General features: G+C 38.7%; 2 non-coding genes across 2 annotated transcripts; both read right to left on the bottom strand.

The window, feature by feature from the left end:
* Positions 1–8,189: 8,189 nt before the first annotated feature.
* trnai-aau lies at positions 8,190–8,263 on the bottom strand. The gene has a single exon. It is a non-coding gene; the product is annotated as a tRNA-Ile (tRNA).
* A 60-nt stretch (positions 8,264–8,323) lies between these two features.
* Positions 8,324–8,397, bottom strand: trnai-aau. Its single transcript has one exon. It is a non-coding gene; the product is annotated as a tRNA-Ile (tRNA).
* Between the last annotated feature and the right edge of the window lie 19,212 nt (positions 8,398–27,609).

The raw sequence follows: 27,609 nt of genomic DNA on the forward strand, positions 1-27,609 counted from the left end.
TAAATATGCTGCTGATAAGATAACAACGTTTTAGAGATGTGAGAGGAAGGGCATTTGCAAAGTTTGAATACACGTTATAAATGGTGACCTAGTGAAACAAATTAATGAACATTCGCATGCAGCTTCGGCATCTAAGGTGGAAAGAGATATCGTAATTTCAAAGATAAAAATACGAGCTGCTGAAACTGCAGAGGAAGTTTTTTTTTATTTTCTTTTTAACATTTTTACTAAAGAGGATAAACATTATTTTTCTTTTTATTGCTTTCATTAATGCTTTTAACTAAGCCTGAAAAGGAATAAACATGAGCTGCGCCAAAATGGGCTGCGCCAAACCGGCCACGCCGAATCATTCGCGACAAAATGGCTGCGCTGAATGGTCCTACACCTGAATCAGGATACTGGGCCCATTTCTACTACAACAGAGAAGATGAAGGAGATTTAATGTGTGAAATATAGTCTGTGAAAACAATTTATTGTCCAATAGTTTATTTAATTTAAATGCATAGCTTTCTAACTGAATCATTGAGGTTTACAGGACAGAAGGATGCTTTTTGCGCCATCACGCTCATGTGGTTTCTTGGCTGGAACCATGATTAAATATCTATAAAACATTGGTAGAGAACAAAATATCTTCTTTGTGCAATTATGTTACTTGGAATCCATAGAATTTGATCTACAGAACTGAATTAATTTCATCAAAGCTTAAACCAAAACATTTTGTGAAGAGAAAAAAATAACTGCCACGTATGGAAACTGCAGCTAAATGCAAATTTTGACCCAGAAGCAGTACAGTAAGAAAAATGTGTAATTTCTTTAATGTGCCTGTGGGTTTTGTGGGATTTGTAAGTATTTTAAAGAATATTTGCAAATGATCTTTAGGACCTTGCATCAATTGTAAAGAGATCAATTATAATCTTCATGCATAATATGCAATACTAATCCATTTCACCTAGGAACCCTTGACCTGGAAACAATATCAGAAGAAGGTAGCTAAAATATAGAAGCTAATGAAAGATGCAGAGAAGGACCGGAAGGAGAATGTGATACAAACACAAACAATTGCAGCAAAAGGATACAATTATTGAACTTCTCATTTGATTACAAGCAAGCCAAGTTAAGCTTTTTATGAAAATATCAGCTTTCTGCTTGGCTGAAAGAAGCAAGATAGAATTTCAGAAGCTCGTCATGAGCCAATGCACATCTGGGTGCAAATTTATGGAATTCTAAAAGTAGTCTGAACAATTAAGTATGCAAAGAAGCTAAGAGATTGTATCAGAAGACTAAATTGTGAATTGGGCACTGTTGACTGCTTAATTGTAAAGAAACTCTGGAAACTCTGAAAAGTGAGGGAAGATTTGAAGATCCATCATATCTTAGTGTTAAATGCATCCAAGTACCTTGGATGGAATATCACTGCTTGTGTATGTGATTCTCGGGCAAATTACTTGTATGGTAAGGGAAGAGATTTTATGTATCTGAGGCCAGGTTAGAAGACTATGGCATTGCACATAGTATCACATTTGTGTGGGGATGAAGCAATTGAAAGACTGTGGTTGCATAAAACAAATCTTTGCAGTTTCAACTACTAAAAGTAGATTTGCCTTTTTTATTTGGAGTTAACTTGTCTGTTAATTAATGTGCAACTTGGGTTGTTCTGATTCATGTTAAATTTTTAAAAAACTACAAAATATGGTGACCTGTTCAATTTCTTCATTTTAGGGTCATTTATTAAGTTTGATTATTCAAGATTACTATTACCTTGACACATTCAAAAATTTCAAAAATGTTATTTAATTGGATTGGATTTTTAATGTAAACTTTGAATGACTTTGGCTAGAAAAGAATTATGGAGAAAGTGAGGAGTACAGATGCTGTAAAGCCAGAGTTGAAAAGGGTGGCACTGGAAAAGCACAGCAGGTCAGGCAGCATCCGAGGAGCAGGAGAGTCAACATTGCAGGCATAACCCCTTCATCAGGAATATAATTCTTCTTCAAGAATGTCCACTGCCACCCTTTTCGACTAGAAATGAATTAAGTTTTGCATTGATCTTGGTTTCATCACATTTCAAATCCAATCAACACCCATTAGCTTAATTCTTTATTTCCTGAGATTACAAGAATGTCATCTTAAAGGGCAACAAATGCATAGGTAGAATGATATATTTTTAAGTGGCAAGTTGTGTGATTTTTGTAATTTAGTATAATTTCTTTTAAGTTTGGGTTAGTGACATATGAGTTTTCTGTCCACCTCTAGTTAATTAACTTATAAGTATTTCTGTAGCCATGGTGGTTTATTTTAACACAGTTTGTGAGAACTACTAATGCTCTTGCCTTCACTCAAATGTGTTCAATTACAATGGTGAAGATCTCTGTTGGAAATGAAAGTCCAGGTCAAAGTATATGGTACAAGTAACAATATGTAGTCCTCAAATTAATTTGAGAACAGCAATTATACCCTGATATCCATTAACATTTAATTTAGTTAAGAAATTTTAATGTATGTTTTGACTCTAAGGTTATAATTTATCAGAGTTCAATAAAAAGTTTGTTCATTTACTAAATTAAGTTTTATTGACACATAAAATTACATGTGGCTCACCGTGGTCTACAATTTTTATGTTATTTTTGACTATTCAGAAAATATTGTACATCTGCCATTTATTTTGTGACTTCTATTAACTTTCCAATGATCTGTCTGTTCCAGATGTCACAAGTAACATAACTTCCCAGGGTTTTCTACCAAAATGTCAACAGGTTTAATGTTATTCTCTGTTCTTAACTGAATAAATTAACCAGTTATTTGTAATTAGGAAAGGAAACCATATGAGTTGTGAACAAGCTCAAGTTGCTGGACTGTGTGTGATACTCTCCCACTAGTTTCATGAAAATGGCAGCTCACCTTTCACCTCTTTGTGACTTTCATTAAGTTGCTATATTTGCATGTTAATTGCTCATTAAATTCACTACAGTTAATTCTGGTATTTAACAGTGTGAATGCATTTTTAATGAGATTTATGCCCCTGATATGCCAATCATGCTCTCTGCTCCAGAAAGGGACCAGATCAAGCTGCAGGGATATTTTTCCTATTGATATTAATATTAAAATTTTGTTAGAATTCTTAGCAAGTTAAATGTTAAAAAAAAAAGTTATTTATAAAATTTTTTTCCCACTTTGTCTCTTTTCTCTCTGTGTCTTCATTCCGTCTTTCTTTACTTCTCTATTTCTCTTTCTATACTGATGAAACCCTTTTTCATTCACCTTTGCCATCTTTCCTGGTTCTATCTTAATCTTTGAAATATATTGACACGCTGTTTGTCCGATTCAATATTGGAACCCTAAATCTCCTATTGCCCTCATCTAATAGTTATCAGCTTACTCTCCTCACAAAATACTGGCCCAAATTACTTTGAGCTAAAGAGCGAATGGAAACTGATAGGGCACATGCTACATAGCTACTCCTGCAAATTCCAAGCCTGTGTGACTAATTATGGGAGTTTATGGCAGTTTTGTTTCTAAAGTGACAGACTGGTCTTGTGAGAGAATCGGGACCTAGGTCTCTCTGTTAACAAATCAAGTAGCTACTGAAGTTGGGATAGGCCTTGCTGGACTTCTCATGTGATTCTGCTATATTTCTCATTGTTCCAGCCCTTATCAGACTTCATCCATGGGCACCACTAGACCGTAGAGTCATAGAGATGTACAGCATGGAAACAGACCCTTCGGTCCAACCCGTCCATACCGACTAGATATCCCAACCCAATCTAATCCCACCTGCCAGCACCTGGCCCATATCCCTCAAAACCCTTCCTATTCATATACCCATCCAAATGCCTTTTAAATTTTGCAATTGTACCAGCCTCCACCACTTCCTCTAGCAGCTCATTCCATACCCATACCACCCTCTGTATGAAAAAGTTATCCCTTAGGTCTCTTTCATATCTTTCCCCTCTTACTCTAAACCTATGCCCTCTAGTTCTGGACTCCCCACCCCAGGGAAAAGACCTTGTCTATTTATCCTATCCACACCCCTCATGATTTTGTAAACCTCTATAAGGTCACCCTTCAACCTCTGACACGCCAGGGAAAACAGCCCAGCCTGTTCAGCCTGTACCTATAGTTCAAATCCTTCAACTCTGGCAACATCCTTGTAAATCCTTTCTGAACCCTTTCAAGATTCACAACATCTTTCCGATAGGAAGGAGACCACAACTGCACGCAATATTCCAACAGTGGCCTAACCAATGTCCTGTACAGCCACAACATGACCTCACAACTCCTGTACTCAACACTCTGACCAATAAAAGAAAGCATACCAAACGTCTTCTTCATTATCCTATCTACCTGTGACTCCACTTTCAAGAAGCTATGACCTGCACTCCAAGGTCTCTTTGTTCAGCAACACTCCCAAGGACCTTACCATTAAGTGTATAAGTCCTGTTAAGATTTGTTTTCCCAAAATGCAGCACCTCACATTTATCTGAATTAAACTCCGTCTGCCACTTCCCAGCCCATTGGCCCATCTGGTCCAGATCCTGTTGTAATCTGATGTAACCTTCTTTGCTGTCCACTACACCTCCAATTTTGGTGTCATCTGCAAACTTACTAACTGTACCTCATGCTCACATCCAAATCATTTATGTGGGTGACAAAAAGTAGTGGACCCAGCTCCGATCCTTGTGGCACACCGTTGGTCACAGCCCTCCAGTCTGAAAAACAACCCTCCACCACCACCCTCTGTCTTCTACCTTTGAGCCAGTTCTGTATCCAAATGGCTAGTTCTCCTTGTATTATGTGAGAGCTAACCTTGCTAACCAATCTCAGATCAGCTTTTTAATTCTATAATTTTCTTTTATTAAATTCAAATTCCACTATCTGCTACAAGATTTTGAATCCTTATCCACATGATTGGCTGGGTTTCTAGATTATTTGGCAAATAGCATCACCACTATGCCACTGCCTGCCCAGCAAATAGGTAAGTGCATTGAAGGTACTGTGCTCTGACATCGTTCTGTGGAGGAGCATTGAAGTACTCAATCTATAATGACACATACACATTTCCTGGCAGCAGATCAATACTGAGGGGATGGCCCTTTTAGATCATCAGTATGGTAGGTTAGGAAGTTTGCAGATGACACCAAAATCTGAGGTGTAGTGGACAGTGAAGAAGGTTACCTCAGAGTGCAACAGGATCTTGATCAATTGGACCAATGGGCCGAGGAATGGCAGATGGAATTCAAGTTAGATAAATGAGAAATGCTACATTTTGGAAAGGCAAGTCAGAGCAGGACTGATACACTTCATAGTAAGGTCCTAGGGAGTATTGCTGAACAAACAAACCTAGGAATGCAGGTTCATTGTTCCTAAAAAGTGGAGTGGCAGGTAGATAGGATAGTGAAGAAGGCTTTTCATATGCTTGCCTTTATTGGTCAGTGCATTGAGTATAGGAGTTCTAGGGTCATGTCATAGCTGTACAGGACATTGTTTAGGCCACTTTTGGAATATTGTGTACAATTCTGGTCTCCTACCTACCAGAAGGATGTTGTGAAACTTGAAAAGGTTGAGAAAAGATTTACAAGAATGTTGCCAGGGTTGGAGGATTTGAGCGACAGGGGAGGCTGAATAAGCTGGAGCTGATTTCCCTGGAGCGCAGAGGCTGAGGGGTGTGACCTTATAGAGGTTTTGTAAAGTCATGATGGGCATGGAGAGGATAAATAGACAAAGTCCTTTCCCTGGGGGGGGGGGGGGGGGGCGGGGGGGGGGGGGGGGGGGTTGCGGAGAGTCCAAAACTCGAGGGCATAGATTTAAGGTATATGGGGAACATTTTAAGAGGGGCCTAAGGGGTAACTTATTCACGCACACTGTGGTACGTGAATGGAATGAGCTGCTAGAGGAAGTGGTGGAGTTTTTAAAAGGCATCTGGATAGGTATATGAATAGGCAGGGTTTAGGAGGATATGGGCCAATGCTGGTAAATAGGACTAGATTAATTTAGGATATCTGGTCGGCACTGATGAGTTGGACCGAAGGGTCTGTTTCCGTGCTGTATATCTCTATGACTCTAACATAAACAAAATGTAGCAGGTCCTTGGGTGTGGCAGGTGATTGGGCTGTTTGTCAAGGTTACAAAGCAGGCTCGAGGGGGCTCCTTTCTTCTAATGATACCTCGAATGATGAGAATCTCAAATTGTTGAATTTGGGGAACAGAAAAAAATGTTTTAAGAAGTTGTACAAATATAGTAAGTTTAAAATAAATCCTTCTCATTCTTACACCAATACTTCCATTGAAATTATTTAAACTTTATTTTTATAACTTAAGTATATATCAATTATAGTCCCAGTAGTCTGGTGTGAGTTAAGCAGTTAAAGGGATTGAGGCGGGCTTTTAATAATATTTTAAGATGCTTTATCCTACAGCATGCGCAATACAAATGTTCAGTTCTTATTGCTTGGTAAAGGGTGGATATTGCACTATCAAAGAGTCAAAGTTAGAATATCCCTACTGAACTATTGTGAATTGGTGGACTATAGGTAATCATGTTTAGAATCTAATCAATCTAAGTTCTAATATCTAACTATGCAAATACTACCCTTCTGCCTTTATAACTGAGATTAGGCTCTTATTGAGGGTTAAGTTGATAAAAATATGGTTTGTGCTACAATTTCAGAATTGTTGCCTATTTGTCATTTCATTGAACTTTGACATTAAAAATGTCTCAAATGAATTAAAATTTGACAGCTCTCAATTACTGTTAGAACTCATAGTAGATCTCCATTCCCATCATTCTTGTGAATTATCTAGATAATGGCTTCTTTATTTATTTCAGAGCAGAGTTTCTGCAGCACAGTTATGTAATACTTTATGTTGGTTTACAATGATAACGTTTTTATCTCTCAACAATGCACAAATGACAATAAAAACCTATCTGCTAAAGTGCTATAACCTAGAAATTCTTTCCTTCTAATATAGAGTTTTATCCAAATCTTTATAATTTCAGTCGTGACTGGAAAACACCCTTAAGAAACATCAGCCAAATCTTCTGGTCTCTGGGTTGCCCAAGGTCAGAGATATGACTGAAAATGTGCATCAGAACAATACCCAAGACCTCAACTTACAACATCAACATAAAGCATTTACAGAGGAGTCTCGTTATCTGGCATTCCATTATCCGAATATCAGATTATTCTGCGAGATTGCAAGGTCCTGAAACTATGTTATCCAGCATTCGATTAACTGAACAAAATACTCCCTGCTCGTGTCTTTCGGATAATCAAGGTTCCTCTGTATTTAAAAAGGGAAAGAAATAAAATCTAGGTAACAATAAGCTTAATGTCTGTTATTGGGGAAAATGTTAGGGTCTATTATAAAAAATGTAAAAGCAGAGCATTTAGAAGTACTTCATATGATCTGGCAGTGTTCACAAGTCAGGAAGTTTGAACTTCCAAAAAGCATTTCCCTTGCTCCACGATATGCTCTATGAATGTCTCTGACTCTAGGTTAGAGTTGGAGGGGTTGGAAAATCCCATTGAACTTGTCTGGCTAGTTGCCCAGGAAATGTCCAAAGCTCGGTAACTTCACAACTGACATCACAAATACTCACAATGATGCCCTGAATACACCTGCTCAACTCACTCTCGACCTTCTTCTTTTACATCTGACTTCCTGATTATTCCTGATATGACCAGACTACCCTGCCCAGCTACTGCTGACCTATCTACTGATATTACCACTAATTGCCTAGCACTCACATAGCCTAACAAACTCAATTATCCCTCAATCACTCACCCACCCTAACAATGATTCATCTCATACATCTCAGCTCTCCCACTTTACTTACCCACACATTCTACCCATACATTTTTACTCACTCAGTCTACTTACCATACTACCCATACATCTACTGTACTCACTTATCTAACTCACACAACCTATCCTCAATATCTCACCTTGCAACATAAACATTTAGGCCTTTATTGCACAATGTTCAGCACCATTCATGGACCCTCAGATACTGAAGCAGCCCATGTTCAGTAGCACAAGATCTGGACAATATCCAGGCTTGGGCTGACAAGTGGAAAATAAAACTTGTGCCACACAAGTGCCAGGTAATGACCATCTCCAAGAAAAGGAGGGAGGTCTAAAAACCACGGCGAACACTGACACAGCCCTGCTAATGACGGAAGCGCCGCACATGATCAGGGCGGGGATTGAACCCACCACCTTGGCGTTATTAGCACTACGCTCTAACCAGCTGAGCTAACCGACCAACGCTAAAAAGCCACGGCGAACACTGACACAGCCCTGCTAACGACGGAAGCGCCGCACATGATCAGGGCGGGGATTGAACCCACCACCTTGGCGTTATTAGCACTACGCTCTAACCAGCTGAGCTAACCGACCAACGCCCTTCCTGAAGAAGGGCTTATGCCCGAAACGTCGATTCTCCTGTTCCCTGGATGCTGCCTGACCTGCTGCGCTTTTCCAGCAACACATTTCCATCTCCAAGAAAAGACAATCAAACTTCCAGAACTTAATGTTAAATGATTTTACTATCACCACATCCTCCACTATCAACATCCTTGGGGTTGTCATTGACCAAACGCTCAACTGGATTGATTTTCGATTCATTCGGCCACTTTAAGTTTTATTGTTGGAGTTTTAACATCTAAAATAGGCACAATCACTGGTCAACTGCAAGGATCAGTGTATAGGCTCCAGCTGTTCACAATCTATTTGATAACTTGTAAACAAAAAACCCAAAAGAACTGCGGATGCTGAAAATCAGAAACAAAAATAGAAATTGCTGGAAAATGTCAGCTGGTCTGGCAGTACCTGTGGAGAGAAATCAGAGTTAACGTTTTGGGTCCAGTTACCCTACTTCAGAATGCATAGATAAGTTGAATATAGAGGGTGTTGTAAAGTTTCCAAGTTTGCTGATACAAAACTTGATGAGAATATGAATTCTGAGGGAAATGCAAAGAGGCTTTATGATAATTTAGATTGCTAATTCAGTGGTCAAGAGCAGATGGGATATAATATGGATAAATGTGAGATTATCCACTTTGGTCGGAGGAATGAAGGCACAGATTACTCTGTGAGATGGGCAAGTGTTAATATCCAAAGGGACCAAGATGTCCTTGTCCTTGTACATAAGTCACTGAAAGCTAGCATGTTGGTGCAGCAAGCAAATCGGAAGGCAAATAGTATGTTCATCCTTACCACAAGATGGTTCGAGTAAAGGAGCAAAGCAGTCATATTCCTATTGTATAGAACACTGGACATTCTGCACAGGAGTACTGTGTACAGTTCTGGTCCCCTTGCTAAAGGAAGGATGCACACTTGCACCTTGTTCCTCAACTGAGCGCACTCAGCTGGGTCCAACTGCACTTCAGCCCTCTTCTCCTCTCTCCTTTCCACAACAGCAATTGGACTCCCCCACCCCCTTATACTCACGTGCTATCCAACTGCATCCACATCCACATCCAAAGGATCATTAACCGCCATTTCCGCCACCTCCAGTGGGATGCCAGCATTAGACACATATTCTCCTCCCCTCCTTTGTCAACCTTCCACAAGGACCGTTCTCATTGGGACATCCTGATCCGCTCTTCCTTCAATCCCAACATGCCCCTACAGCCCCAAGGCACTGTCCCCTGCAACTGCAGCAGGTGTAAACTTGCCCGTTTACTTCCTCCCTCCACAGTATCCAGTAGCCCAAACACAGCTTCCAGGTAAAGAAATGCTTTACCTGCACTTCACTCAATCTAGTCTCCCGCGATTGATGTTCACAATGTGGTCTCCTCTACACTGGAGAAACGAAGCGTAGACTGGATAACTGTCTGCAAAAATGATCCTAAGTCTCCAATGCCTTCCTACTTAACATACCTTGCCTTCCCTGGCCAACATTTCTGAGTTGGGCTTGTTATAAGTGCTCCAGCAAAGCTCAGTGCAATCTGGAAGAACATCAACTCATTTTCCACTTGGAAACTCTACAGCCTTCTGGAGTTCAATTACTTAAGTAAGGATAGACTTGTGGCAAGGTGGCTCAGCGGTTAGCACTACTGCCTCACTGTGCCAGGAACCTGGGTTCAATTCCAGCCTCAGGTGACTGTCTGTGTGGTATTTGCAAGTTCTCCCTGTGTCTGCTTTAGTTTCCTTTGGGTGCTCTAGTTTCCTCGTGCAGGCTGGCTGAATTGACCATGATAAATTGCCCATAGTGTTCAGGGATGTGTAGGTTAGGTGCATTAGTCAGGGGAAATGTAAGTAATAGTGTAGGATGTGATACTCTTTGGAGGGCTGGTGTGTACTTGTTGAACCAAATGGCCTGTTTCCACACTGTAGGGATTCTAGATACTTTTGGGCTTGAGTACCTTCTCCACATTTTCCTCTAACCCCTCAAACCAGGCCTTATTATCACATGGTCTGCTATTACGCACAACCTAATGTTAGCCACAAATAGTCCCCATTAGTAGCTATTCATTCTCCTTGGCTGGCCAGTATCTATTCTTTGTCTGTTCACCTGTTTTTCTTTCTCTTTGGACTATATCTTCGCCTATTGTTTACTCCTTAGCCCTCTACCCATGCTATCTTCTGCATAAAAAAACAATGTTTTCCCTAGATACGGTCAGTTCTGAAGAAGATCCACTGGACCCTAAACATTATCTCTGATTTCTCTCCACAGATGATGAGCTATTTGAGCAATTTTTGCTCTGACTTCTGATTTCCAGCATTCGCAATTCTTTCATTCTTTTTATCATACCTAAAAGTATGGTTGACTCATACCTGTATATGTGCATTTAGTCCACATCCTTCTTCATTTTGTCCTTGACAGTTTTAAACAAAGTCATCTGACACTTAAAATAAATGTTGGATCATTTCTAAAAGCTGGGATTAATTTTTTAGGAGTTGAAAGAGCTTAGCTTAGATGTTTCATTTTCTTAAGACCTTCGAGACCAACAAATACTTCACAGGCACATTATCAATACAGAGCTGCAGTGGCTATTTTGACGTAGCTTTCTAAGAGATTCCAAAATTCTTCCATGCACCACTGAAGTTCAGAAACCTTTCAGTAGTACGTACTTAAAACAGATTCAAATTAAAAACTGGACTACATATAACGGATATGAAAGGAATGGTATTATGGTAATACTCATTAAACTTCACAAGTGTCAAAAGCATGAGACTGTCTTTTATATTGTTATCTTAAGGTTCCATATTAATCAAAAGATAGCAGGCTGAACAATTTTATGCCCTTGTACATCTAAGCATGGAATTATCCAGGTAAGCTTGAGGGCTTGAGGAAGTCCTTGCAAATAAAAGTTCTGTGGAAATTTGTTCTATATAAACCTAATGGGATGAGCACTCTGTGATTAATAAGAGAAATCCAAGCTCCAAAGTGCTTATAGTGCCAAAGCAGCATATTACTGCCTGATGATGTACTAAAAGAAGCTCTTTATCTGCTTTTCTTTCCATTGAAAACTTTATTTATTATTTATACGCAGAGGTTTGCCTTGCAAGCATATAGCTGCCTCCATGGGATGGACAGCGAATAGTCAGGAGGTGGGTTCAGTTGCCATGAAAATTGAAGGTAAAGGGGAATGTAGGATTGCAGGTTAGTGATAGGGCTGATTGTTACCAGAAAGTAAGAGGAAGAGACAGAATGTTTGAATGCACCCAGAAACTATTCAAGTTTAGGGAAATTTGATAAAATACAAACGTAAAGGCTTTACATCTTAATGCACATAGCATTAGGAATTAGGCAAATTAAATAATGGCCCAAATTGAGTGAAATAAATATCAACTCACAGCCATTCCAGAAAGATGTTTATAAGGAAATCAAGCAAAAATGGAAATTTAACATTCAGGGATGTTTTTACTTTTTGGAAAGATAGAAGGGATGGAAAAGTTGGTAAAGTAGCACTGTCAATAAGGGATGCATTTACAATAGTTGTGAAAGATGATCTAGGGTTGGATGATGTAGAGTTTAAAAAAACAAAGGAATGAAGATATTTGTTGGAGAAGTGTACAGTCACCCCAACAGTAGCCATTCTGTAGGAAAGGCTTCAAATCAACAATAATGGAACATGTAAAAAGAATAGAGGAATAATTATGGGTGACCTTAATTTTTATGTTGATTGGATTAATCAAATTGGAAAGGCTAGCAATGAAAATGAATTCATAGAGTGCATTAGGATAGATTCCTAGAGCAATATGTGAGGGAACCAACCAGGCAGCAGGCAACCTTGGATTGCTGCAGTATCATACTGAGTAGAAATATGGGGAGATTCTTGAGATGTAATATCACCTTCATTAGTCTACATTACAGCACCAGCAGCCAGAGCAACACAGGTAGGTTTTCCTTAACAACTGCTTCCATGTGATCTGCCGTCACCATGGTATCACCCCTTAAGTACATACTCAGTAGCTTAAATTAGAATAAAAGTGTAGTTAGTCCTTGTACTCCACATAACCCCCTATTTGTGCTTTTCCATTCAAGCTGTTAATTATAGCTAACAATTTATCCAACCTTTTCTTAATTCTCCCTCTCATGCTGTGTCTCTTGCCGGAGGCAATATGTCTAAATGCATTCACGGCTCACTTGGAGAACACATAGGATGTATTTGACATTGGTAAAATAGGATGGCAGCTGATTCCTGGATTGTGCCATTTTCAAAGACCTGAATGTAATGACAGTGAAGGCCAATTAAGGAAGAGCTGATTTAAAAGGGAAGCTTCCAAGATACAAACGATTGTAACCCTCTGTAAAGGAAAATAACAATGTAAAAATCCTCCTGTATCCATTGCTGTCCAACTCAGGGATGAATCTGGTCGACAAAATAAAAGAATGAAGAGCATTTTGAAGAGAAATATGAATTTGAAACAAATGAGGATTGTCCTACTATTCTTGCGTAGGAATTTCGCTTTCCGTAGGGAGTGATATCACTGCCCTATTTCTCTCAGCTTGAGACTGCTCCTCTGCAGATCTCAGGAACTCTATCATAAAGTAGGAGTGCATCATTAAAAACAACAGAATCCACATCAACGTTTGGAGTCTACAGGAAGTTCCTGCACTGTATTCTGGTCTGCGAACTTGCTTGGAAGTTCAACCTCAACATCAGACATATCCTCAAAAAGAGCCTCAAAAGTGATAGAATGAACAGTTGATGCAGGAATTGATTTAATTGTGCTGTTTCAACTTTGAATTCAGAAGTCTCTTTCAGGTAGTTAAACTTCTTCAACACTTCTCTAATTTTAATACAATCATGCTCCATTTGATTCACAGCTTTGAAGTTTTCCAAGCTACTTGGGTGAACAGTTGAGTAGGATAAATTGATTCCTATCCATTCAAATTTATTGGATTGCTGCAATAAAGAATTACGCCCTTATTAACATGAGGCTATCCGTCCCTCCAGTTAAAGTTAATTGTTTTTACTAAATACAATAAGGAGACAAGATTTCTTGATTTAAAGAAGCAACACGTTTATATTTGCTAATACGAAAAAATAATAGACACATTGTCAAGTGTACATACAGATATAAGGTTATAAAGGAATACTATCCAGTATAAAGAGGATGAAAGGAATAGGTAGGGTAAGGTCATTAGCATGTAATTGATCTATAAGGTTTTACCTTAAAACCACAGTCATTTATTTGGTGTCTTGAATCTTTAAAGTGAATATCCTTTATAAACTCTTGATGCCCCAGTGTTTCTGTTGAGCAAATACAGCCATTGAGTACTTTTCCTCTTTGAGTAGCCAAGAGAACACTTCTGCAGTCAAAAACATATCCCTCCTTCCTCGCACAAGCAGTTCCTTGAAAGACAAGCTTGCTCTGTGTATTCCCTTTGCAGAAGTTGTTTTATTTAGGTTTGCTACGTGTAATTCCAATGTGTGAAAATTACCATAAACATAGAAATCAATTCAGGAAATTAGGGCTTTTCACATCTAAGTGAGTTTTGTTATTTCAGAGCTGTTTGATAAAATATTAATTTCAATTCAGGCAGTTTTCATATTCCTCAAAACAAGTGCACCTTTTTTAAACAGTATTTTTAATCAACCTGTTCAAAGTTATTATCACAAAGCTCTGAAGCAGGTAGGACTTGAACCCAGGCCTCCTGGTCCAGAGCTATGGACACTAACACTGTGCAGCAAGAAGGCTCTTTATTACCTTTGTGAATGAAGGGATGATTCTCCCCAAAAGAGTCAGCAAAGAATCCATGATTAATGGCAGTGAAGGCGGTGTACCAAGACATGTAGTGGCTTCCTTTTCTTGCACTCTATCTTAAAAAGCCAAGCTAAGGACAAGATTGACACTTTCAATTTTCCTCAAAAAGTGACTTTTGGACCAGGCCAACATATATGCTATGCTTGCTGTCAACTGGATCTAACTGCAATGCATTAATGCAATTCTTGGTGAACCCAGATACTTTGCAATATGGCCAATATTGATTGCAACATAACAAGAGATGGAAAAGTACCTTCCAACACCTTGCAGCCCAATTTGTTTTCTAAGTGATGTGGGATGAAATCTGATCATTTATTGTGCAGATCCAAATATATACAAACCTGAAGGCAATTTTATCCAATTTTCTAATGACTGACTGCCTTACTGTAAAGGTCTCAATGTTTTAAAAAGATGAACTGCTTGGGCTTTGGGTTTAGCAAACCCAATTTATTGGTATGAAAATCATGAATAAAGTTGATCCATGATGACTCCCTGAGAGATCTTTGCATTCTTATATGATGCATAGTGACTTTTTTGCCAGTGTTTGACTATTATATGATTTATTTCCACATAGGATATGATGATTTGTACCATACCAAATAAAGTGTCTTCTTGAATTATCATGTTAAATTTTAAATTATGGGCTGGTGGCCCATTTAGATTTTCAATTTTATATGCCAAAAACAGTTAAAAGGTACAATATTTTTAACAATATTGGATAATACCCCTCTCACATTCAACTTTTTTCATACCAGCTTTTTTTTTCACAGTCTTAAGAATGGTTACTGAAGTATTTAATATGGGAGCTGTTGGTCTATATTTTGAAGTAATAATGGCAATGAAATTGTTAGATAGTGGTGAGTATGTCCACTTCAGACAAGAGGTAAGATAACGTAGGCAGGGAATGATAGGGATGTGAAGCATTAATGAGGTGATCGTGTAAAATACAATGAGAAATGTCTCGGGCTACAGAGTGATATCCCGTATGAAACTCATCAAAGTTGACACTTAGCTGATTTTTGGTAAAATTCACCATTAGTCTCAGTGGTAAAAATACTGGAAAAGCTGTAGTCTCTTGGGTGAAGTATAATTGTGATTTTTAATGCTGTATTAATTATATGATTAATGTTCAGAAGCTTTATTGCCTTGAGAGAATAATGAGAAATTTCAGACCTATGAAAATGTACATTTTGTAAGTATGTTTATCATGCTTTCTTCTTTAATACTATTGCTATGTCTTAATCAGTTATTTAGAACATAAAAACAAGAAGATTCAGTGTTTTGTTTTACTTCCTGTCTATGAGAATACTTCACATGACTAGCTACTTACACCGTTTGATGACATCTTTGTTTTTGGAAATCTTGGGAATTCCATTGACTTGGTGTCAGAATCAAACAGACACATGGAAAAGGAAAATATAGTTTTAGAGATTGCTAAACCTTTTATGGGCAGATTTCCATAGGCCAATAGTTTGCTTTGCTTATGACTGCCAGTCCCAGCCCATTAAAACTATTTGGAAAAGAAAATGATAAACAGATTTGCTGACGGCATATACATATGCCGTCAGAAAACAAAGAAGTGTTATTTTTTATTTGGTTAACAGAACTGTCTGAAATTAGAAACATAGAGAATTTCATTATCTTGAAATAAATTTTCTTTTAGAACACCATGAAAGTAACGAATCTTAATGTAAATTGTAGATGAACAATTATAAGGAATGAAATAGGGCATGTTATAAAAGAATAAGTCTGTGCTTGGAATGAAATGCAATCACTTATAAATGTCTGTCCTAGTCTGCTATAGTCATGTGATTTCCACCATGATTTATCTTACAGGAACTGATAGTCTTGTCAAAGTAATGACTGAGAAGTTGGCCAATTGATGTAAATAACTACCACTGAGATTGTCCAATGTCTAACAGTGCCCTTCACATTCCTGACATCCTAATGCATGGCATTGTTATCTATCTAGACTTCCAAAAGGCCTTTGATAAGGTGCCTCACGGGAGGCTACTGAGTAAGGTGAGGCGCATGGTGTTCGAGGTGAGCTACTGGCAAGGATTGAGGATTGGCTGTCTGACAGAAGGCAGAGAGTTGGGATGAAAGGTTCTTTTTTGAAATGGCAGATAGTGACACGTAGTGTCCCGCAGTGTTCACAGCTGTTGATTTTATATACTAATGATCTGGATGAAGGGACTGAAGGCATTCTGGTGAAGTTTGCCGATGATACAAAGTTAGGTGGACAGGTGGGTGGTACTGAGGAGGCGGGGAGGCTGCAGAAAGATTTAGACAGTTTAGGAGAGTGGTCCAGGAAATGGCTGATGAAATTCAACGTGATGAAATGCGAGGTCTTGCACTTTGGAAAAAAGAATACAAGCATAGACTATTTTCTAAACGGTGAGAAAATTCATAAAGACAAAGCACAAAGGGATCTGGGAGTGCTAGTCCAGGATTCTCTAAAAGTTGACTTACAGGTTGAGTCCGTGGTTAAGAAGACAAATGTAATGTTGTCATTTATCTCAAGAAGGTTGGAATATAAAAGCAGCAATGTATAAAGCTCTAGTTAGGCCCCATTTAGAATACTGCATTCAACTTTTGGCCCCCTACCTCAGGAAGGACATACTGGCGCTGGAGCATGTCTAGTGGACATTCACACGCATGATCCCTGGAATGGTAGGCCTAACATATGATAAACAGCTAAGGATCTTGGGATTGTATTCATTAGAGTTTAGAAGGTTGAGGGGAGAACTAATAAAAACTTACAAGATAATACATGGCTTAGAAAGGGTGGATGCTGGGAATTTGTTTCCGTTAGGCAGGGTGATTAGGACCCATGGACACAGCCTTAGAATTAGAGGGAGTCAATTTAGAACAGAAGTGAGAAGACATTTCTTCAGCCAGAGAGTGGTGAGCCTATGGAATTCATTGCCACGGAGTGCAGTGGAGGCCAGACATTAAATGTCTTCATGGCAGAGATTGAAAAATTCTTGATCTTGCAAGGAATTAAGGGCTATGAGGAGAGTGTGGGTAAGTGGCATTGAAATGTCCATCAGCCATGATTAAATGGCGGAGTGGACTTGTTGGGCTGAATGGCCTTACTTCCACTCTTATGTCTTATGGTCTTATAATAATCCTCAGTTCATGAGTAAAGAATTTAGCTGCTTCATGAATGACTGGAAAATCATATAGCACACATTATCTCCACGCTCTCCCCAGTGAAATGGAAAGGCTGAAAATTTCCAAAGGAATCATAAATAAAATGACCATAGAATCACAGAGATGTACAGCACAGAAACAAACCCTTCGGTCCAGCTTATTCATGTTGACCAGATATCTTAAATTAATCTAGTTCCATTTGCCTGAATTTGGCCCATCTCCATCTAAACCCTTCCTATTCTTATACCCATCCAGATACCTTTTAAATGTTGTAATTGTACCAGCCTCCACCACTTCCTCCATCAGTTCATTCCATTTGTGTAATTGTTGCCCCTTAGGTGCCTTTTAAATCTTTCCCCTCCCACCTTAAACCTATGCTCTATAGTTTTGGACTCCTCTACCCTGGGGAAAAAACTTTGACTATTCACTCTTTCCATACTCCTCAAGATTTTATAAACCTCTTTAAAGTCATCCCTCACCCAGGAAGAATAGCCCCAGCCTATTCAGCCTCAATCATTTTCCGTCTTTTCTGAACCCTGTCAGAGACCAAATCCAATGCTGATTTATACAAGACAGTCCTTGAGTGGTGAAACATGTTACTGAAAGTTTGGAAAGTAATTCGATCCAAGATAATGTCATGCCACACACAATCTACTCTTCCAATAGCAAAATTCATACTGATGTGAGAAATAATAACAGGTGCGACAGAAAAATATCCAGGTGAAATGACAGAAAGACCTATTTCATTTTAATAAGCATGCTGAACCATTGCCAGAGTTGCACTTGGAGGGCCAGTCAGGGTATGAGCATTCATGTCAACAGTGTCAACAAAAGTCAGTCTATCTGGCAACTCAGGTTCTAAGTGGAGAAGTTGTCACCTCAGTCATACAATGACCAGAAGTACCATCACAATCGTAGGCACATACACACAACTGAAGAAGCTGTTTCTCAACAGCAGGCAGCTGATCAGGAAGAGGTGAGTGCACCGCCTAAACAGAACACACAGTCATCCAACTGACCCTGAGGTCCACAGCAACCCAACAACAGAAATAAAACAACAGCTACCAAAGCAACAACAAATTACACAGGGGCTACATCACCCAAATGAATAGCCAACATCAACAACACACATACATACCACGAAGAGACCAGCACAATTTAGGGAATATGTGCACTGCATGTGTATAGATTGATGGAACTAATGAACTGTCAAGGCATGCGAACAGTGAATTGGCTAACTAAAACATGTTTGAACATGCCATTTTGTTTGTCTTTTGTTGTTTCAAAAAGGGGATTGAAATACAATCATATTCTGGTCTGTTGCATTTATGTGACCTCTATGATGAGGCTCTCGCTCTGTAGACAGATATCTTAAGCTTCACTTCAGTAAAGTCCTTATGTTAAAAATCCTGATGAATTTTTTTGCCAGAAGTGATTAAAAAGCAATCAGAAAAACATATATTTTGTTTTAATATCTTTCCGTGTTGGGATCGAAATTGTCACTAGAATTCAAAAGGCAGTGGAATTGAACAATGCACATTGGTCCATGTGGTAAAATAACTTTGACATTCTTTGGTCCCATTTACAACTTGAATGAATAAACCATATCCTGTTAATAAAAATATAGAATAATAACACAAGTGATGTACTGTCAGTATCAATAACAGTGGAGTATCGCTCCCAAGATTTATCACAGAAACAAATGATTACTTTTACTAAACACTGAGCTGAACCCAATGAAATGATACACTCAGAAATGTCCATGATTTAAGATGTTTAGTCAACCCAGAATTGACCCAGGTAAGTTGGAGGAAAATGTAAGAGAAGAACAGCTTGGAAAGGGAGCAACGAGCAGTTTACACAACACACCAACTTTAAAAAGAAGAATGTCCTGTTTTCTTTATTCATAATAATGTTACACTGTGCTTTTCAAAAAAAAAAGTTGCTTCATGACGTCAGGACTGCTCTCAATTATCCTTTGCAATCATGATCTGAACAGTCAGTGCCACTCGCTCTGATAGCCCTAATTTGTTATTTAATACTTAGGATTATCTGACATTTTAGCTAAATACAGGTCCTATTTGAAATATATATTTAAAGAAATGTCAATCATAAAGTCTTTGCAGTTCTCTTTCCATTCCCGTCCCAATGGATTATTTGTCACTCATTTGTATTCATAATTAGTCAGCCAGATATCACTCTGTGCACTCAAGATAATGTAGAACTGGAATCATCAATCAGATACTACTCAGCAATCAAAGTGAATGGCTTGCGTTTTCTTTCAAATATGCAGACTTAAGCCAAAACAGCTACCAGGAAAGAGACCCTGCAACATTTAAATTATTGACAAATTTCTGTTTTAAAAAAAATACAAAGTAATAAAGAAGGCTACAGAAAGCTACCAAAGCAGAAACAAATCCCACCTCATTCTTTCCTACTGAGTTAGAATACTGGGATGTAAAATCCTTAATCCAAGAATTTGCTTTTCAGGAAATGCTGAGGCAGTGAGGTGGATGTATGTACAGGGTCAATGAGCTGATTTTTTGAGACTTTCAGCCAACCACTTTAATTGGACCATCCAGGCCTTTTGACCTGCATTTGTACATTTTGAATATTAGGAAGAAAATAATATTTTATTCTATTCAGGTCCTGGTATAATGATCCAGATATATTTTATTATCTACTAGTCAACAACAACTTGCATTTGTGTAGCCCATTAACATTTTTAAATTCTCAAAGCGCCTAATGGTATGTCCAGACAATATGGGTCAGTTGCCTGTTTTGGGGCGAGTGTGAAATATGGACGACAAAAAAAAGAAATGTGAATTTTGACCTAACAACTGATTACAATTTGAAACAGATAGTTTTTGATTTGTGAGTCGGTAAAGAACAGCTTTGAAGAATGCTTGAAGGGTATTTTAGGTTGATCCACCATGGCTAATCCTTGTTAAATGCAAAAGATGTGTTTGATGTTCCTTAAGGTATAAGTGAGCTTTAATGGAAGAAAAGCAGTGAATTGAAATAATTCTTTTTCAGCTTTGTTAGAAGTAAGACACATTCACAAGAAAACCTCATGATTAATTAAGAAGAAATATAACATCTCCAAGTACTAAGAAATGCATGCAATGTGTATTTTAAAACCAGAATCCACTTATTTTAGTATTCCAAAAGGATAACAAATCCCCATTTAATGGGACAAGATACATCATACCTAAGCTAGTCACAACAAGCCTGATGAAATGATCTGAATCCATGCTAGTGGAGAGTATCTGAGATTATTTCCACTTTTAAATTGCATTTCATGATTTCTCCATACAAGCTTTGTATGCTTATTAGAGACAAAAGAACAGTACATAGAATGAAGAGTGGAATTTTTCACTCCATGTATGTGACAAGAGAGATGGTGAGAAGGGGAGATAACGGGGTAAGTTGGACCTAGAGATAAACTGACCTCTTTCTCACTACCACAGCAATTGATTGTTGGAAGACAATGTCCATTGGGTATATTCTCAAATCTGCACCAATTAAGAACCTTAAGTGGTCATTCAATGACAATTTGAGGGCCCCAACTCACCACATTACTGATCACCTGCCTCCCCAGTTGGCAAGACAGGCGACTAGTTTCCGAAGTTGGAAAACATGGTGACCTGCCTGTCAGTTTGGGGAGGAGCCTCCAATTGCTCTAATCTGGGTACAGTCAGAAGTATGAATAGGGATCCAAGCAGTGGCTTTGAAAGCCAAATCTCTGCTCTTGCCTCTGACCCCCTCGACTCCCCTCTCCTTACAACTCCCATCCTGCGACTATTAGATAAAAGTTACTTCGCTTCTCACTGCTGATGGAATAGGCCTTGTCTGGCAGGTTTTAGGGTTGTGATTGGTTGGCAGCTTTTGGCAACTCCAGTCTTATGTGCTGTGCCCTGTAATAGGGTGAGGTACTCACCCTCTCTTGTCTTTCAGGATCTTAATGAGCAGGGTGGTAGGAAATCAGTTGAGTCACTTCTGTGATAGAGGAGGCTTCCACACTTAGGAAAAAATGGGAAGATCAAGCCAAAGAAAATTTTTGCAAACATTGAAACAGCAGGCAGGTTTGTTGGGAGATGCTGGGCAAAGTGACTGACAAATAATGGAGGACTCCACCGATACTATTTGTACCTCATTGCCTGTGCAAGTATGTATCTGACTGTCTGTCTCTATGGGCAAGTCCTGCCAATGCTGGAAACTAAAATAAAACACAACAGAAAATGTTGGAGCAACTTGGTAGATCTGGAAGCATCTATAATTAGAGAAACAGAGTCAATGTTTTGAGTCTGATTTAACTCTGCTTTTAGTTTGTTTGTTCCAGTAACTATTAACACTTGAAATCATATTCCTTTAAGTTGGTCACTGGGAATTGATCATGATTTGTAAGACCTATAATAACCTGCCCTTCTCACAATTATTTGTGTTTTTTTTAAGATTTCACTTTTAATTTCCTTTCGTTAGAAGATACGTCCTACTAAAACTCTGCCTGTGTATGTGATACACAGACACAATGTTATAGCATTAGGATTGTGTGATCAGTAACATTTATTGTCAGTAACATGAGAGCGTTTCATCAGCTCAACATCTCCTTTAATGTTTTTCCTGATGTTCCAAACCAAGGAGCTAAGTGGAGGAGTTTGATACAAATCCTAAACAAAAACATGAAAAGAAAATTACGTATCAACTAGTTATACAGAGAACAGAAAAATTATTTTCACAAGAATGACTCCTTTAAAATTGGATGATATTATAGCTAAGCAGCACTTAATAAGGAATAGAACAAGGAACAGGGGAGGGATAAGACATTTAACCGAAAAGGAAAAATAGAATGATGTATAAAGTATCGAGCTCTCTAAATGAGCTTGCAGTCCTAACATAACATTGGTACCCTCAACTATATATGTAGTAGATGAATTGTTGACTCATTGTACACAGATAGGAAGTTAAAAACAAACATAATCTTCTGAGGAATGGGAGTTAGAATGTAAAGGATATTTGGATTGATACACAAATAATTTAAATGGAATGATGCCGGAGTGTTTATATTATAGAGTTAGTCATTAGGATACTTGGACTAATATCTGGAGATCTGTTCATAACTCAACATAGCAGCTGGGAAATTTAAATTAAGTTAATAAATAAACCTTAAATTGCAAAAAGAGCTAGTGGTTATATATTACCTGTCATCTGAAATGGTGGAGCAAGACATTTAGGCTTAGGCAATAAATGTTGGTTTCACCAGTGATGTCCACATCCCATCAATGAACTTTAAAAGTCTACATTTTAGAAACTGTACTTTCTGAGTTTATTTTCTGTTTCTATTTTAAATGTTTTTTTTCCAGATTTATGATGGAAACTGCAGGAAAATCCCTGTGGGCGTCAGAAGTCCAATGAAGCAGCAGGAAATCCATTCAGCCAAAATGGTGGAGACCTCTTCAACTTATTCAGATGTAAAACATGAAGAGTCCTTAGCAACTGGACAGGTCTCAAAGTCTGCCTGGAGATCTGGCTCCACTACTTTTACTCTGTTCCCCTACATATTGAGGACCCCAACATAATCTAGAAAATTCACACTGGCCTCTGATAGTAGGCCTCATTAGGCCTTTGATGAGTTAATTTTACTACCTGTCACTTGTGGTGGGTAGTCCTGCTTTCTCTCCATTCTGCCTCCGGAAACATTCCCAGGGATGGAATAGTGCCAAGAAATCAGCATGCTAACATCCATGCTGGACCCTATCAGAGTTAAAAAATATTCTCCCGCAACAACTTGTGCTATTTTACACTTTCCAATCAACAATGGTGGCACAGCGCTGTACTGTTCCGATCTCGCCTGACATCCTTTTGCAAAACTTGCTTAGCAGAACTCAATTTCATTTAAGTTGAGGTCAAGAACTTTTCCTGTATGAGGTAAAAACAAGACTTCCTGAGATCCCTTCTATTTGCTGCCTGAAAATACATCAACGATGGAGGTTGGAACATTTTACACCAAGCATCCACTTACTTCGTAGCAACAATTTTATCTTAATTCTAACCTCAAAAGATCGCTCCTCATTACAACAGTGGGGCATTTCATTTCCTACATTAGCCTCATGAACTCTGCTGATACTGCTGTATTAGTATTGACATTTGCTAATTCACAGATAAACTGTCAAGTAGCTCTCCTTATTGGAACTGAATTGAGATTGCCTTAACTCATTTTATGTCAGCCTTTTGGAGACTGACTTCAAATCACTAAACTCCGGTGGTAGATGAAAAGCATGTTATCCCTGTGCACAATGCAGCCTTAAATGCACAATTAAGAATAATCAATAGACAAAACTAATATTTTACTGTATGTAATATTCAGTATTTCAGCTGGAATTCTTTGATTTTGTAGTGAGGAAGGAGGTGATGTAACTGTTTAAGTAAGATGTCTCATCAGAAAAACCCTGCACAGCAATTTTCAGGATACTATTGGCCTTGATTTTGACATCTGGATGAGGGGGTCAGTAGCGAGATGAGGGTGGCAAGAATGGACATTATGGTAATTAATATGGTAAGACACAACTGTAACTCAAATATATGTCTCACACATATCCTCCCCTACACTCCCTGATACAATGTTTATGTTCAATAACATCTGTCCATGTTCACTTATCTGCCTGCGGACCTCATCTTATCACATGAAACAGTAGTAGAATGAGTTTAAAATTTCAGGTATTTTAATTCCTAGGTCTCATGGTAACATGGGTTGCAGGTTTCTCAATGAATTAAATTAAATGAGAAAACCCACTCACTTTCAGTTGGTGTTTCTCATTCTCTCTCTTCCTGTCATTCACTCACTCTCTCTTCTCTCTCTCTCTCTGTGCATGAACAGGCTCCATCCTAATCATTGATGCTGCTGCTCCTCTTCACCCAACTGTCCTGCTAACCAAAGTTACAGCAGCAATGTGGGCAGCCAGGACAAGCAGAGAGTGGTTCGTCTGAGTGAGTGAAACCAAAGAGAGAGGCGAAAAAAATGACATGATAGTTTTGAGAAAGACAACTTGTTCAACACAAACAACTCAGTCATCTTCTATGACTCTCCTTTCAGGTATGTTCCCTAGCACATTTTTGTAGTTGCTCTGGGCAGTCTCTGCTCCCACAAAGTTTCACTGACTATCATAGGATCCCAATTTGCATGCAAGCATCTGCCAGTTTCTGCAGGTGCTTTTCTGACATATATTGGCAGGAACAGAACAACAAGTCTATTTTTGCGATTTCAGTCTCTCCCCTGTGTTCATCTTGGGTCAGCGAAGAAGAAAGAAAAATAGACGTGGATTTATAAATGGCTTTGTCATGGGCAGACTTGAAGTCCCAATTATAGCTGCTGCTCCATTCAATAATTGGACAACATTTTCTCACGCCAAGGGTGGAAAGGAGCAGAGTGGTGAATTGAGAAGTGAGTGCAGCAGGCTGGAAGGTGAATGGATTCCATGGCTATTGAAGATTCTTGGAAGTAACTCAGTTCCCAGTTTGGAGATATGTTTATTGATAGTCGGGAGCAAACTGTGCCTGTTAAGAAGTGAATTGATCAATATTTTCTGGAGAAGTTTAGAATTTTCAAGAGTGCACATAAAAAACAAAGAGCAAACCTTACCAGGTTTAAGGAAGTGGGAGCTCAGTGATAGGTTTTTCAAGTAGCAGTTTTGTATTGCAGGGTGTGGGACAGCAAATAAAATTTGGGAGTACCAAGCTGAAGGCAGGGCAGACTTGACAAACATACCCGAGGTACAAAGATCGATCCATCTCTCTGAGGTGCAACTTATGCATGGAGAGTTACTGAGTTTTTTTAAGAGATGTTGCTATACATCACTTTTCATTTGGCATGTTTAATTTGAAAGACATTTTTTTTTATTTTTGGACTATCGACTCAAAATTTTTTTAAAAATTAACATTGCTTTAAGAGAGGAGAATGTGCAAAATGTTTGCTTGCAGCTGAAATGTAACAAGTAAAGCTAATTAATGCACTTGAAATAATGAATTGGGTTTTCTGAAGTGTGGCAATGTCTTTTGTGAACTACAAACATGCCCTTTCGACCTGTCATTTCCTCCAGTCGTCAATGAAATAACTCCATGAAGTCCAGTATCGTATCACCAAGTCACCCTTTATTTATACACACATAGTATAAAACCCTGACCAGCTAATTCAGTGCCAGCTCCTAGAGCAAGCAGAAAGGAGATCGAGGGCTTGGTGGCATGATGCCAGGAGAACAACCTCTCTCTCAATGTTGGAAAAACTAAAGAACTGATCATTGACTTCAGAAAGAAGAGAGGAGAACATCCCCCCATTCTACACCAATGGAGCTGAGGTCGAGAGGGTGAGGGCATCAAGTTCCTCAGAGTGACAATAACCAACAACTTGTCCTAACCTTCGCAGGTAGATGTGATGGTCAAGAAGGCATAACAGTGCCTCTTCTTCCTCAGGCGGCTCAGAAGATTTGGCATGTCCATCAGGACGCTTACCAACTTTTGCAGATGCACCTTAAGCATAAAAAGCACACTGTTTGGGTACATAGTGGCCTGGTATGGCAACTTCTGCCCAGTACTGTAAGAAACTGCAGAAGGTTGTGTGCACAGCCTAGACCATCACGGAATCCAATCACTCATCCACGGACTCCATTTACGTGGCCTGTTGGTGCAGAAAGGCTGCCAACATCATCAAAGACCTATTGCAACTTAGCAATGCTATGCTACAACCTCTTCCATCAGGCAAAAGATACAGAAGCTTGAATGCATTCACCAACAGGTTCAAGAACAGATTCTTCTCTGCTGTTATTAGACTGATGAATGGATTCTCTAACTCTAAATAATACCGATCTTGTAAATCAAAAGAGAAAATGCTGGAAAATCTCAGCAGGTCTGGCAGCATCTGTAAGGAGAGAAAAGAACTGACATTTCGAGTCTAACTGACCCTTTGTCAAAACAGCATCCGCAGTAATTTGCTTTTATCCTGATCTTGTAAATGTTGATCTTGCCTAGTGCATGTCCTGTGTCGTATAACCTGCATGCCCCTGTCCAAGTTTTTATTTTCTACCTATGAACTGTATGTTCTTGCTTACTATGATCTGCCTTACTGCTCATTAACATAGCTTTTCATTGTACTTAGGTACACGTAACAATAAATCAATTAACCCCAATAGTACTGTTCATAACTGTCAGCCAGGGCTCCCTAACTCCCTAACCATATTCATAAGGTCCCACCTGGCTGACCTTGTTCCAATCACTATAGGAAGACAACCTCCCTCACAAGGAGGAGCACATCCAACAAGACAACACTGAACCTAAGTGTCACCCATCCTGGAGCTGCTGCCATTGCACCATCTTCACCTTTGTCAAATCTCACTTTCAGTGATCTGTTGTTTGTGCTTCTTACCACAGCGTATTGATTTCCCCTAAATCTGACTCTGTTCATGGTACTAGGACATCAATCCCTATCAATGGATGACTCCCAAACCTGATAAAATTTCCCCCTTATTCCTCCCCACTCATTAATGATGTCAGGATTCACTGGTGACACTATTCTATTCTGCATGATCGCAGTATACCAGTCACATTAACTTATTTGTTTGGTTATGCTCCCACACCTTTACTAAGTTATTGGTTCACCACAAATCTCTTAATTACTAGCTTTATTTATTTGTTGCTGTACCTAGGGTCCATTAATTCATGAATTCATTGGTTCCTTGTACTCCATAAACTTAATGATGGTATGCCCATAGCTTTATGAACTTATTCATTTAGTTCTTTGCACTTCTAAAAATTAATTTGGTAATGCCGTGTGCTATTTTAATTTAGAAATTGAATAGTGCCAATGTCAGAATTAGTTTTTTAACTGATAACCCATGTTCTATGAATCCAATGGTATAAATTGCTCCATTACCTTATTAATTAACTGATGATTATGTAGCTCTGCTATACTATCTGTTAGCATTCTGTCAATGTTCACAATGTGCATGGTTTGTGTTGGTTACAGTATGTTCAATTTCCCTTATTGGTTTGTTTTAAAAAAGAAATAAAATCTGTGTTCCAAATGAAGATCTCTAAATGATTCTATTTCTTTTTACTATTCTTTTTCTTCATTACATTGCAGAAGCAGCTTCCAATGGCCACATTTTACCGTGTATAGTCATCAGATTATTTTTCAGCACTGGGACATAATAAAGACTTTGACTTCTTGGAGTAGATTTTAAC

The sequence above is a fragment of the Chiloscyllium plagiosum genome, chromosome 18 (genome assembly GCF_004010195.1).
Source record: "Chiloscyllium plagiosum isolate BGI_BamShark_2017 chromosome 18, ASM401019v2, whole genome shotgun sequence".
Taxonomy (NCBI): domain Eukaryota; kingdom Metazoa; phylum Chordata; class Chondrichthyes; order Orectolobiformes; family Hemiscylliidae; genus Chiloscyllium; species Chiloscyllium plagiosum.